Source organism: Apium graveolens, chromosome 7 (assembly GCF_009905375.1).
Source record: "Apium graveolens cultivar Ventura chromosome 7, ASM990537v1, whole genome shotgun sequence".
Classification (NCBI taxonomy): Eukaryota; Viridiplantae; Streptophyta; class Magnoliopsida; order Apiales; family Apiaceae; genus Apium; species Apium graveolens.
Window position 1 is genome coordinate 36,741,455 of NC_133653.1, and position 6,557 is coordinate 36,748,011.

The 6,557-nt window shown below is 38.8% G+C and overlaps 1 non-coding gene across 1 annotated transcript; it reads left to right on the plus strand.

Moving 5' to 3' along the window:
• The first annotated feature begins 551 nt into the window (after positions 1-551).
• LOC141675788 (small nucleolar RNA R71) lies at positions 552-658 on the plus strand. The gene has a single exon (XR_012556422.1). It is a non-coding gene; the product is annotated as a small nucleolar RNA R71 (small nucleolar RNA).
• Positions 659-6,557: the final 5,899 nt, after the last annotated feature.

Genomic DNA, 6,557 nt, shown 5'->3' on the forward strand with positions numbered 1-6,557 from the left:
GATATGATTGCCTTGTAGCATACTGCTGTGGTTGCTGGAATCCAGGTGGGTTAAACTGTTTACTTACTCCTTGCTGATATGTTGGCTGAATAGCATTCTGATTATTCCCCCAGCTGAAATTTGGATGATTTCTGTTGTTAGGATGATAGGTCGCTGGCACAGGCTGCTGTTGTCGCTGATAATTATTCACATACTGAACAGATTCGTTGACAAGAGAACACTGATCCGTAGCATGAGAACCTGCACAAAGCTCACAAACCATAGCTATTTGATTAACTCCATACGTAGCCAAAGAATCAACCTTCATTGATAGCGCTTGGAGCTGGGCTGCAATAGCGGTGGCTGCATCAACTTCCAGAATACTTGCTACCTTGCCTGACGTCATCCTCTGAGTTGGGTTTTGATGCTCATTTGCAGCCATCGTCTCGATAAGATTATACGCCTCAGTATAGCTTTTAGCCCATAAGGCGCCTCCAGCTGCTGCATCGAGCATGGGCCGAGATTGGGCCCCCAAACCATTATAAAAACCAGTGATTACCATCCAATCCGGCATTCCATGATGTGGACATTTTCTCAACATTTCCTTGTAGCGTTCCCAAGCCTCGCACATAGATTCTATAGGTTGCTTCGCAAACTAAGTAAGAGCACTCCTCATAGCAGCAGTCTTTGCCATTGGATAAAACTTCACCAGAAACTTTTGCGCAAGATCTTGCCACGTAGTGATTGACCCAGCTGATTCAGAATGTAACCAGTCTTTAGCTTTATCCCTCAGTGAGAATGGGAAAAGCCTCAACTTGATAGCCTCATCAGTCACGCCATTATACTTAAAAGTGCTGCAGATCTCGACAAAATTCCTTATGTGCATGTTGGGGTCTTCAGTTGCCGCTCCTCCAAAAGAAACAGAATTCTGCACCATCTGAATAGTGCCCGGCTTGATTTCAAAGGTGTTAGCTTGAATAGCCGGATGAAGGATGCTTGACTGAATGTCATCAATTTTAGGCCGAGAAAAATCCATAAGAGCTGGATCAGCTTGAACAATACGATCTCCCATGTTTACTGGTTCTTTCTGCTCAGTTCCTGAATCCGAATCCTCAAAATCTAACTTCTCCGGAGTATCAAGAACTTCGTCTTTCTCCTCAGCTGTATCCAAGGTCCTCTTGCGAGCACGAGAACGAGTTTGTATAAACGCTTGCTAAAGTACCTGAAACACAACCGAAAAGAGTAATTAACTACTACGTCCTAATCACTGAGTCCTAATGACCAATGATGGTAAGTACATAAACTAAACAAATACGCCGAGTCCCCGGCAGCGGCGCCAAAAAAACTTGTTAGGGCGTAATCACGCACTAATATTCACGCAAGTATACGCGTTCGCAAGTAATATAGAATACTTTCTAGTTCGTTCCCTCAGAGACTCAGACTAAGTTATTGTCTAATTAAACTCACTCACCAATGTATGATTACTTCTCAATGTTAAGATAACACTTAAAATTGTTGATTAAATATTAACTATAATTAACTACTTAATTAACCACTTAACTAACACTTCAATTTATCAATAATAAAACACTCATGAGATCACAACTTCATTATTACTTCCTTCTATAGCCATTGTTATTACCTTTAGCATGTGACAGTGATGACATTAATCGAATAACACGAAACTGATAAAAGCCAACTTTCATTGTACTAATACCATTCTACCAAACATCCACAATTAAGATAGAAGTTGAATAGTCATCAATTATGTTGAGTTCCTATATGTCTACAGAAATTGACAACACAACGATTTAAGCACAAGTTATTCCTTTCGATTACATAGGGCAAATAAAACTGTTAGAATTACCCACTAATCATGCACAACGTACATGAACCTATGCTAGCATGGCAAGTTCTAAATCTCAAGATCCACCGTCGCTTCACAAGAGATTAACACCCTATCTTATATGTTCGCGATGCACATAAGACGAATACGCACAACCAATACTAGATATCATGCAATCATCACACACTAAAGTATTAAACAATTAACTAAAGAATTCCATAATAAATCCGTTGCAACCCCATGATCACGATTAGCCCATAATAGAACTTATCGCCATCATGGGTTCATATGAAATCATGATAAACAACACAAGAAAATAATAACTAAACTAATTATATTAAAACAGAGTACGTCACAAGAGTAAATAAGTCAAAGCAAGAAAACTAGCATCCAACGTTATAACGAAACAAGAATCACAAGAAAATATGCTTCCTCTTCGCTGTAGTGTGCTAAATCGGTCTTCTTCCTTATCTCCTTCGCTTCTTGCGCAAAACACAATCTAAAACATAATCTCCTTTTTTTCTCTCTGTGAAAACGTCTCAAATCTACTTATATAATAGTCCCATAAAACTCAGATTACATAGAAGTTGGAAGCCAAACAGAAGTAGAAGTCTAAAATAATTCAGCTTTTTCCCCGACCCTGCGCGGCCGCTCAGCATTTCTGCGCGGGCGCGCAAGGCTGCTGCGCGGCCGCTCAGCATTGCAGCGCGGGCGCGCAGGACCCTACTGGAAAAAATCCAGGTTTGCTCCGTTTCTTCGCCATAATTTGCCCGTTCTTTTCCTCTCTCAATGGTGAACACATGCCAAGGCTTATTCTTGCTGATTCCTCCTCCGAAATGCAACTAATACCCTGAAATGCATAAACACTAGAAAAACGCATCAAATACACAAAATACTTGATTTCAAGACACCAATTTAAGCCATTTTAAGACGTTCTAAGTGGTATAAAATGCCACTTATCATGGACTCAAGCATGAACTCATTCAATAGTAGGTTTCAGAATGATGACAGGTTTTTAGTAAAGTTTTCGTTATGCCTTATTTCTAAGATGTACTAAAGTGAATCAGACTTTACTCTTTGTCTGATATCTAGCTTAATGCACACACTAAACACTCCATATGAATGATGAAAATTACTGTGGTGATCTATGTTATTTTAGCTGAACAGTTTCTGTGTCACATTGCACAAATTCTGAGGACAAGTTCTGATTGCACGTTCTGATGATTAAGTTCTGAAGAATCTATATCAGAATTTGTACGAGGACTTACTAAGATAGGCATTCATTTTTTCGAGTTAAGAAATCATGTTCTGATAACTATTAAGTTCTGATATACGTCTAAGTTCTGATATTAAAATCTGATCCTTTACTTGACTTATTTGTGGATAAAATCTAAAAACAGTCTCATTTTAAATCAGAACATGTTTGGGTAGAATATTAACAGTCAATATCATTAGGGATAGTGGTTCATGTACATGTACAGTAATGTTTACTTGTTACTTGTGCGCATTAAACCCTGACTTGCACTTCCAATGACTGTTTTTCGTCTTCCTAGTCTAGGGAGACGAGGTAGAATTAACTCTACCTATTAGCATTAAATTTCCTTGCGTCTCCTGGCATTCTTTTGCCTATATAAATAACCACTTCACATCAGCCTTCATATCAACTCTTTTATCACAAACTCACCTTCATTCTCTTTATATCAAAAACACCATGGTCAATTACAACATGTTTTTGAACTATAAAACATTCAACATGGAGCTGAGCTGTGAAGCCTGGCAGCAGGAATGGCACGTCACTGCCATTCCTGATGAGATATGGGACTCAGTTCCCTAGGAGGTACTCACCCACCTCCTGTTCTTCTACATGGATTACCATCGCCATCTGGAGCGATTGAAGGAGGAAAGGTTGGAAGCTCTCCGCCAGCAAGAGCGAATCATCAGACTCGCTATTCTGTTTGTCGAGAGTAGGAAGAAGAAATGATTTATTTTCTTCTTCCTGTTTTTCTTCATCGTCAGCCTTGCCCTGCTTCTTGAGCTAGGACAAAGGCTGTTGATGTTAGGTTTAGCAGCTTAGGACAATCTTGTAAAAGTTTTGATGTAATTTAAATTTCATGAATGTATTCTCTTAATATATTAATGAAATTTCTTTTTTTGCAAGTTCTTGTCTCTGAGATGTTCTGAAATGCATTGATAAATCCTGATAAATATTCATATTCTGATGACCATTTCATATTTTGATTTAAATTAAGTTCTGATTTTACATTATCGGTACTTGTTCACTTGATTTATTTTGGTCATTCACACTCGAATTTTTTTCCAGAATATTGGTGTTGCAGTTAAATATAATTGAATAAGTGGGAACAGTTTCAATTTTGAATTAAAACTGATTTACCTTGATTAATGGAATTACTGGGTAAGTGGAACGGTTTTTCCTTGAAAAACTACAAGTGGGTAAGTAATGATTACTGTTTTCCCGTGCCCATTAACTATTCATTATTACTGCATGTCTGACAGGTGTCCAACGGTTACATTTTTTTAAAAGCATAAGTAAGACAGAGAGAGGATTTTCTAATCTTTTATTCACTTTTATACTTTATCTCTCTATTTGCTTTTACTCTCTATCTTCTCCTGACGTTGGTTTTTCATATAGACATTTTATCAAACACCTAACAGGCACTCTTAAATCTCGATTATTTTCATGGCACCTAAGGATTTGATCATTGATGGAGCTAAATTTGTTCCAAATAACTATGCTGCAATTCTTGATAATGCTGAAGCTCCGTCTGAGTTGCATTTTGTGCAAGATCTTCTTGCACACAGTGAAATTGGGTATGCATTGACCCAACCTTCAACCTTTTCGATCCAACAAGTTTTGACATTTTGGAGGATTGGAAACTTTGATAATGGTGGTCCAAATGGTACTCCTAGTATTGTTTTCAAAGTGGATGATTCTACATATGGGGTAACTCCTGGTACAATTCACAAGGCCCTACATCTACCAGAAGGATGTACTTTTTCAACCCCGGAGGAATCAGCTCTTAAAGAGTTCATGGCTAGTTTGGGGTATGAGCAGAGTTTGGCAAAGTTTGGGCAGTTGAAACGGGCTCATATCAGAAAGGAATGGAGCTTCTTCTTTGACTGCATCACTAAAGCTTTTGGGAATAAGTGTTCAAACTTTGATGTTATCCCTATAATGAGTCAGCACATCGGGTATGCTATCATTAACCAAACTCATTTTGATTTTGCAAATGCTGTGATAGGTTTTATTGGGAATAGGATGACAGAAGATAGAAATGTTGTCTACTTTGCTAGATTTTGTCAGCTTATTTTTAACCATTGTTGTGCTGATGAACCCCAACCTACCACTGACTTAACTCCATCTTTCAAAATTGCAAAATGAGCCTTTAATGATTTGGTAAATGCTGATGTTAAGAAAAAGGTTGTTAGACCTTTACAGATTCCTCAATCTGTAAAACAGATCTTAGTAAATGCTGATCCTGACATCTACAGATCTGTTTATCCTGATGTCCAACCAACCACCACATCTCAAATACCACAACAACCATCAGAACATACCACTCATACTACTCGACCTACCCTCAGGACATATCTTAAATCATATCTCTCCATTTCACAGACAACAAAATCTTCATCCTCAGCACCTACTGTGAAGCCTTCATCTTCCAAGCCTAAGAGGACAAAGACTGTTCCTCAAACACCTTAGAAGAGAAGGAGGATTGTTTTGAGAGATGAATCTGATAGTGAGGAACAGGTTCCTACTTCAGAACCTGTTGATAAAGAAGCTGAGAAAGTTCCTTCTCAGAAGGATTCTGCAATTGGGGGATCTAAGCTTCTCAAAAGGCTTAGAAGAATGACTGTTGATGAAACTCCAAAGGAATCCATACCTTCAAAGAGATACAAGAAACAGAGGGTAAAAAGGCCAGTTTCAGATTATGAGGAAGCAACAGCTAAGGAAGGAGATCAGGAATCCCTGATCTCACAAGAACCAGAATCTGATAAAGCCACTGCTTCTCCATTAACTCCAACTGAGGAAGCTGCTACTGAAAAGGCCAACACACCATCTGTGTCTCCTAAGACTGTATCTCCTGTTGACTCAGGCACAAGTGCTGATATTGATATCCAGAACTTGGTTGTGCCTGAAGTACTTTACTTAGAAGCTCCAACAGCAACTAATCCATCAACAACACATGTTACTGATGCTGCTCAAACTCCAGAATTATCTACTACACCTTCTCTGCATCAAGATGTTGATGATCAGAATATAAGGGAGCATTAGGATATGGCTGTTGATCAGAACTTGGAACCAGATCAGCAATTAGAGGATGATGCTGAAGCCTCCATTGCTACTCATACTGTTGTTTTATCAGAAGATACTGATTTTGTAAGTTCTGATGCTGCAAATGCTGGAGATACTGGTGATGTTGCTCCAACTGCAGATGCTGATGCAGCAGGTCCTTCAGGACATGCACCTCAACAAACTGTTCTTAAATCTGAACTTGTTAAGAAGTTTGTTACAAGAGAAGCACTAGTGCCTTGGAGTGAAACTCCTGCAGGACAAGAGTGGACTAAGGAATGAAACTCAGTTACCTGTGCTCCAACTGCACAGCATCTGGCTGACCACTTGACAAAAGCTGATGAGATGTTAAATACTGATGATTTCAAAACACAGCTTAGAGTCACTGCATTGAGTACTAAACATTTACAAGGTCTC